Raw genomic sequence first — 8,009 nt, 5'->3', positions numbered from 1 at the left:
CTTGGTTTTCCAAGATCAGCTAAGATCTGGATATCATCAGAAGAGGGTGCGTAATGAAGATATTCAGAAGACAACATTTAGGAATCATTATGGGTATTATGAGTTTGTGGTGATGCCTTTTGGGCTCACTAATTCACCAACAACATTCATGGATCTCATGAACCGGGTATGCAGGCCTATGTTGGATCGATCGATGATCATGTTCATTGATGATATTTTGGTGTATTCGAGATCTAGAGAGCAGCATGAGGAGCATTTAATAGAGATCCTTGGATATTGAGATCGGAGAGGCTTTATGCCAAATTCTCCAAGTGTGATTTCTAGTTACGAGAGGTCTAGTTCCTGAGGCACCTCATTAATCAGAATGGGATTTTGGTCGATCCGGCCTAGATTAAGGTTGTTATGAGATGGGAGGTGCCGAGATCCCCCACCAAGATCAAGAGTTTCCTAGGATTGGCCGGATACTATCAGAGATTTATCAGAGATTTCTCCAAGATTGTTGTTCCTCTCACAAGGTTGACCCAGAAGGGCGTTACTTTTACTTGGGGTCTAGAGTAGCAGACCTTGTTTGAGACTCTTTGCCAGAGATTATGCGAAGCCCTAGTGTTAGCCCTCCCTGAAGGGATGGAGGACTTTGTGGTTTACTGTGATGCATCTATATCTGGGTTAGGTGCGATGCTTATGCAGACAGGGCATGTGATAGCATATGCATCAAGGCAGCCTCATGAGACGAGGTATCGCACCCACGATTTAGAGTTCGGGGCGGTGGTGTTCGCCTTCAAGATCTGGTGCCATTATTTGTATCGGGTACGGTCTACTATATACATGGACCACAAAAGTTTGAAGTATCTTTTGGATCAGCCCAACTTGAATATGTGTCAGAGAAGGTGGTTGGATGTGGTAAAAGATTATGACTGTGAGATCCTATATCATCTGGGCAAGGCTAATGTGGTAGCTGATGCCCTGAGCCGCAGGGCAGAGAGTACCCTGATTCAAGATGTGTGCATGAGGATGACAGTGATGACTCTAGTTTTGGATACCATTCGAGAGGCTCAGGCGGAGGTTGTGAGAGTGGAGAACCGCAAGAAGGAACGGGTGATTGGGCAGGTATCCGAGTTTGTGATGGATAGCCGAGGGCTTATGACCTTTTGAGGGCAGATTTGGGTGCTCTATATGGGTGGAGCTTGTAGTATATTGTTGGAGGAGGTGCATAGATCGAGATTCCTGATCCATCCTGGGGCCACTCAGATGTATTTGGACCTAAAAAGAGAATAATGGTGGCCTTGTATGAAAAGGGATGTTGCGTGGGTAGTTGAGAGGTGCTTGACCTGCCATTAGGTCAAGGCAGAGCATCAGCATCCACATGGTCCATTGCAGCCTTTGGAGATTCCCCAATGGAAGTTGGAACAGATCTTTATGGACTTCATCACCAATTTACTGAGGACAGCGCGTGGAGTTGACGCGATTTGGGTGATCATGGACTGATTGATGAAGAGTGCTCATTTCCTTACTATTAGTGAGAGCACTTCTATAGAGAAGTTGGCCTAGATTTATGTGAGATAAGTGGTATCTCGGCATGGAGTGCCGATCTCGATAGTGTCGGATCGATACGTGCGCTTTACTTCCAGGTTTTGGAAGAAATTTCACAAGGAGTTGGGCACGCGCTTACATTTCAGCACTGCATACCACCCACAAACGGATGGTTAGAGCAAGCAGACGATCCAAACACTTGAGTACATGTTGCGTGCATGTGTGATGGATTTTGGAGGGTGTTGGGACACCTACATACCATTGGCTGAGTTCTCGTACAACAACAGCCATAATTCAAGCATTGGTATGCCTCCCTTCGAGCTCCTATAAGGGATGAGGTTTCAGACTCCCATTTGCTAGGGAGAAGTGGGTCAGAGAGTGATGGGTGGCACTGAAATAGTGCTGAAGATGACCGAGCAGATCCAACAGGTCAGACAGAGGTTACTGACAGCATAGAGTCGCTAGAAGAGTTATGTAGACAGGAGACGATCCGATTTAGAGTTTCAGGTCGGGGACTTCGTACTCCTAAAGGTATCCTCTTGGAAATGGGTGATCTAGTTAAGGAAGTAGGGCAACCTGGGACCCCGATACATCAGACCTTTTAGAGTGACCGCCAGAGTGGGAATATGTAACATCCGGATTCTCAGGTATATTATTTGATTCATTTATTTTAGAGTTTGTGGAGGGACTCGGCGAGTTGGTGCTTAGACTCGCCGAGTAGGGTCGCGGATTCTTATCCGAGTTCATGAGTGGACTCGGCGAGTCCATGCTGTTTAATGAAACCCTAATTTCCTGGGTTTGAGACCTATTTAAAGGCCCTTAGGACCATCATTTGTGACTACCAAACCCCAGAGAGAAACCCTAAGAGATCTAGAGCGTTTGTGACGAAGGAGAGGCCACTTTTGATCATTTTGTTGGTGTGATTGCAAGAAGGAGGTGACCAAGGCAAGAGGAGGCTGAAGGAGGAGCGATTCAGGTGATTTCAGAGTTCAGAGACTTCATTTTGAGGTATTTGTTCGGACCTTATTCAGATTTGGTGTTGATTCTTAGAGTTAGAGTTTTCTAACCCTTTTAGAGAATGAATATGTGGAGTAATTGGTCCCTTCTCGAGTTTATGCTTTGGATCTGGACTCAAAGAGGTCTAGAGACCTTAACCCTTGGAGCTTTATGGGTTATTTTGGGAGCCATGAACTTAGGAAGTTATTTTTGTGGCTAAATCACCAAGTGAGACCATCTAGATGCTATATGAGTGTCAAGGTCTGAACGTTACGTGATTATCATGCTTGGGAGGGTCAAATATATGGACCAAAGGAACAAATCTGACCTCAGGAGGTCAATTGAGTTTGTGCATGGCATGAACTCATCGAGTCCAAGGGAAGACTCGGCGAGTAGGATTAGGGTTTCCCGTAAATCAATCAGCGAGTAGACCCACCGAGTTGGGGGAATAACTTAGTGAGTTAGAGAGGGATTAGAGGACTGGAGTTCAAGACGGAACTCGCCAAGTTGATCTTGAGACTCGACGAGTTGAGTCGGGGTAGCCCCGTGATTCATGCCAGGTGTGACTCGTTGAGCAAGGGGAGGGACTCGACATGCCAAATGAGACTAGGGAGTTAGTGGACACGTGTAGACTCGCCGAGTTTCCCAAGTGCACTCGACGAGTCGGGTCGAAGTTTGACCGTTGACATTTGTTGACTTTTAGGGATTGGTAAATAATGGGGCCGTTGAGCTAAGAGAGGGGTAAAATGGTCTTTTACCCTTCTGAGGATGCCAAGAGAGAGTTGAGTCTAGTCTCGAGAGTTATATTTATGAGAGTATTTACCTTATGTGATCAGGCGGAGGCTAGACCATATTTCTACCGAGTCAGAGATTTACCTAGATATCCGAGGTGAGTCTTCTCACGATACTTTACCTTGAGTAGGTAATTAGAGTTATGTGATAGAGTTATTTTATGCTATCTATGTGATGTGTTGCACTGCATTATTTCTATGTGATTTATGCCGTGTGTATATCAGAGTATATCAGAGTGAGAACCGGGAGGTTCACAGAGCTAGGACCAGAGGTTCCACAGAGTTAGGGCCCAAGGGCCCGCAGAGTTATAGCCTCGAGTGGCTAGTATGTGATATATGTAGTATTTTAGGGAACTCACTAAGCTTCGTGCTTATAGTGTTTTGTGTTATGTGTTTCAGGTTTTCTCAAGATCACGGGACAACACCGACTCGATTGTAGACACAAGAGGAAAAGTTTGTTTTGAGGATCCTGGTTATTAAGTGATTGAAAAAAAGAGTCATGTATTGTAATTAAAACAAAAAGGAGATTTTTATGAAAAGTGTTAAAGAGATAAACTACTTTAAATGAAAATTTTGTTTTGAAAATTTCGGTGTTACAAGTTGGTATCAGAGCCTTGGTTTGAGGGATTCGGATGCACCTTCGGGTAAATCTGAACTGAAACTGAGGAAGTAAGAAAAGTTTTCAAAGAAATGATTTTCTAAAGGTGAATAAGAGTTCAAAGAGAAAGCGAGAAAGAGTAGTGTGTACAATCAGCCAGAGCCCGAACGGTGATTTCCCAAAATACCTCTACTTTTGTGATTGAGATATTTATGATACATTTTATGAGATATTATGCATGCTAGAGACAGGCTAGGTATTTCATATCTTAGGACTAGAGTGGCCTGATTTGTGATGCCTTAGCCTAGGAGTTGTTGTTATATGTGATGGACTTTTGAGTTTGAGTGAGAGTATTCAGTTAGAATCCTTCTAGGGGATTTGAGTAGAGGAGTAATCTAGGAGAGAAGCCCAGATGAGTATTGTGGTGCTTATTGAGAGAATAGTTAGAACCTGCGAGGGGTAGAGTTATAGAGTTTGGTGGTACTTTGGAGAATGAGCAGAGCAAGCGGAGCTATTACCCGGAGTGAGTTCTATGTATTATTCGATGCCTGAATACTGCTTGCTTCGTGCTTTGTGGAACTCTTGATGATGGGAGTCAGCTATCGAGTGAATATGATGATATTCAGGAGGTAGATGGCTGGCATCATTAGGAGCTCTTCAACAGCTGATGGCGGAGAAGTGGGAGGACCAAGGAAGAGCCTAGGGAGTAACCTTAGCCAGATGAGTACGCTGGTGGAGTAGAGCATTTCGCTGAGGAGCAAGCAAGTGTGACGGAATTGGTAAACGAGGAGGTTGAGCAGCTACTTGGGAGCTCTGGGATGGTCCATGTGGAAACTATGGGTAGATGTGGCAGGTAGTATGGGCCCGTACTACTGAAAGCTGAGGACCCATACTCGATACAGAGAGTATTCTGAAGGTTCTAAGGAGCAGACTGAGGAGTGATGTTATGGTTTGAGTACGATATATCGGAGCAGACTGAGGAGTGATGTTATGGTTCGAGTACCATACATCGGAGCAGCTTGAGGAGTGATGTTATGGTTCGAGTACCATACATCGGAGCAGACTGAGGAGTGATGTTATGGTTCGAGTACCATAAATCGGAGCAGATTGAGGAGTGATGTTATGGTTCGAGTACCATACATCGGAGCAGATTGAGGAGTGATGTTATGGTTTGAGTACCATACATCGGAGCAGATTGAGGAGTGATGTTATGGTTCGAGTACCATACATCAGAGTAGATTGGGAAATGATGCCATGGTTCAAGTACCATGCATCTTAGCAGATTGAGGAGGTGATGTTATAGTTCAAGTACCACATATTTTAGCCAATTGAGGAGAGATGTCATGGGATGAGTACCATGGTTCTTAGCAAATGATGCTTGTGATTCTCCAGTTGTCCGGTCAGGATTGATTGGTGGAGTTTGGACGCGATGGAGTTTTAGGCCTAAGGGCCATGATTGAGTCCGAAGAGGCATCCCTTGAGAGGGAGGTCGAGAGCATTTAAGAGTATTATTGGTAAGATTTCAGATGTAGTCGCAAGACTTAGGGATTAGTAGAGAAGACATTTATGGGGGATTGCGGTCTGAGTGAGCAATCAGACGATGGAGGAGATGTCACCTTCTGTGACCTGATGGGTGCTATTTATGTTTCTTGGGGGAAACAAAAGAAACGTGAGATTTCAGTTCTAGGTTTAGGAGTAAACTCTTCGGGTTGACATTGATGTCGATTTTTCCACCAGCATAGCAGGCAACAGGTATGCCGCGAGGAAATGATCTACCATGAGCAGGTAGTCAGTGGGGACTAAGATGGTCAAGGACCACATTACACCCTAATTACGTATAATAGGGCGTGTGGTAGCAGCATCAGCGGGTAATCCAGGCGAGTATATTAGAGTGGTGGCTATTCTGTCTATGATGGGTATTGAGTATGGTAGTGGAGTCCCTATTCTCGTGATGATTCACACATTGGAACGGGGGTTGAGAAGTTAAGGGTGAGGAGTATGGTGATTTGTTGTTCAGTCTAAGAGTCAGTGATAGTACTAGACAGTTGGGATGCTCGGTATTAGGATGGTATGAGGCTTCGGACAGCAAGGGGCAGTCATGATGAGAAATTCCTGAGGATTTCATCGGAGATTTAGGGTATTTGAGGTTTCTTGATCCCTAGTGGGGAGATCATTGGGCATTGTATGGCACCTTCCAAGCGTAGATGCGATGTTTCTGACGGAAACCGTCTGTGGGGTAGATTCTTGATGCGTTAATTGGTGATGGTTCGAACCCTAAGTGGGGGAGAACTGGGTATTTTATTGGGGAAACCAGAGATTTGTACAAGAGCGGTTAGGGGTTGGATACAGAGACCTGCGGCTCGAATTCATGAGACCAGGGTCATTGGTGATCAAGGAGAGGTGCAGAGCGAGATAATGCATGTGGTGCGTGTTTGAGAAGGATGAGTGTCTCCACGGCAGGTGGCCGATGGTCAGGAATCTGGTGGTGGTTGGGGCCGTTTCAAGTGGTAGGCTCGTAATGATGGTATGGGTAGTTGAGGACTTCTAGGTCGAAGTATGGATAAAAGATTATCGAGCAGCCAACTCCTGGACCGGTATGTGTATTTTTGCTTTGATTTTGAGTGGTAGGGGAAAGGGTTACAGAGGATCATCAACGTGTTTTGAAACATTAGCGTTTTCTTTGTATTCCAGTTGAGTGTTCGGATACACTGAAGTTACTCCTTAGGTAAATGAAGAATTATTTATGGGGTTCACAGGAAATGTATTGTTGTACAAACTTATACCTGACCCACATCTCATGATAAACCGATTGCAAATCAATCTGGAATAACCAAGATACACCTTGAAGCTGCTTGAAAATATGATGAATCCCTCTTGAGTGGATAACAGTTCTTCATCGTTACCTTATTTAACTCTCGGTAATCAATACACATACCATGAGACCCGTCCTTCTTCTTCACACATAATATCGGTGCTCCCCAAGGAGATCTACTCGGACGAATAAACCCCTTCTGTAACAGCTTTTGCAGTTGTGTAGAAAACTCCTGCATCTCAGGAGGAGCCAACCGATATGGTGCTTTGGCTATCTGAGCCGCAGCTGAAACCAGATCAATCCTGAACTCAACCCGCCTCTTCGGAGGCACCCTAGGAAAATCCTACAGGAATATATCTAGGTAATCTTGCACAATTAACACATCATCCATGATCGCCTTACCTTTATCCTGGGTATCCATGACATAAGTGACATAACCCGAGCAACCCTGCTGAAGATAGCGTTTGGCCCTTGCTGCAGAACAGAAAATTAGTCCACGCTGCGGTCTCTCCCCATGAATCACCAACTCTCCCCCACTTGGGGTCCAAAACTGAACTAACTGCTGCTCACAGTCGATCTCTACCCGATTTGGGCTCAATCAATCCATGCCTACGATAACCTTGTTCCGACAAAATGGAATGGGAACCAAATCAACCGGATACTGCTCACATAATAACCGGAGGGTACAATCTTGATGGAACCTTGCAAACCGAACATACCTATCATCAACAATCTTAACATCTAGAGGAAAATTCAGCTCCCATGGGGCTCCAACAAATCTCGTGATAAGCGCAAGCGATACAAATGATTGGGTAGCCCCTAAATCAAAAAATACAAAGCAGAAATAACATTTACAAGGTCCTAAAATAAAAGATATAAACATAAGCAAGCAATTCAATATAAATAAAGAGATAAGGAGAAGATACATACCCATCATAACATTAGGAGCTGCACACACCTCCTCGACCATCAGCTAGAAAGTCCGGATCTTCGCCACAGTCGCATCTACCCAGGCCTATCGGCCGTCAGTAATATGAAGAGTTGCAGGAGCGGGTGCTGACACCGGTCCTGCTGCAGCCAAACTCGAACAATAGGCCTTCTTGTGGCACCTCTTATTGCAATGAAAGCAAATCAGATCTGATCCTTGGGTGGTGGTAGCATTATATGAAGGGCTTAGAATAATGGTTTGGTCTAGGTTTAGCAGTTAATGATAGGGGTGTGTGTGTAATTAGTTTGCGGTTGTAATAGAGTTTACGACCATAAACACCTTACGACCGTAAAC

This window comes from Lactuca saligna, chromosome 5, assembly GCF_052625555.1.
Source record: "Lactuca saligna cultivar CGN05327 chromosome 5, ASM5262555v1, whole genome shotgun sequence".
Taxonomy (NCBI): Eukaryota; Viridiplantae; Streptophyta; class Magnoliopsida; order Asterales; family Asteraceae; genus Lactuca; species Lactuca saligna.
The sequence above is the reverse complement of the archived record's forward strand: the minus strand, read 5'-3'. Positions refer to the sequence as shown.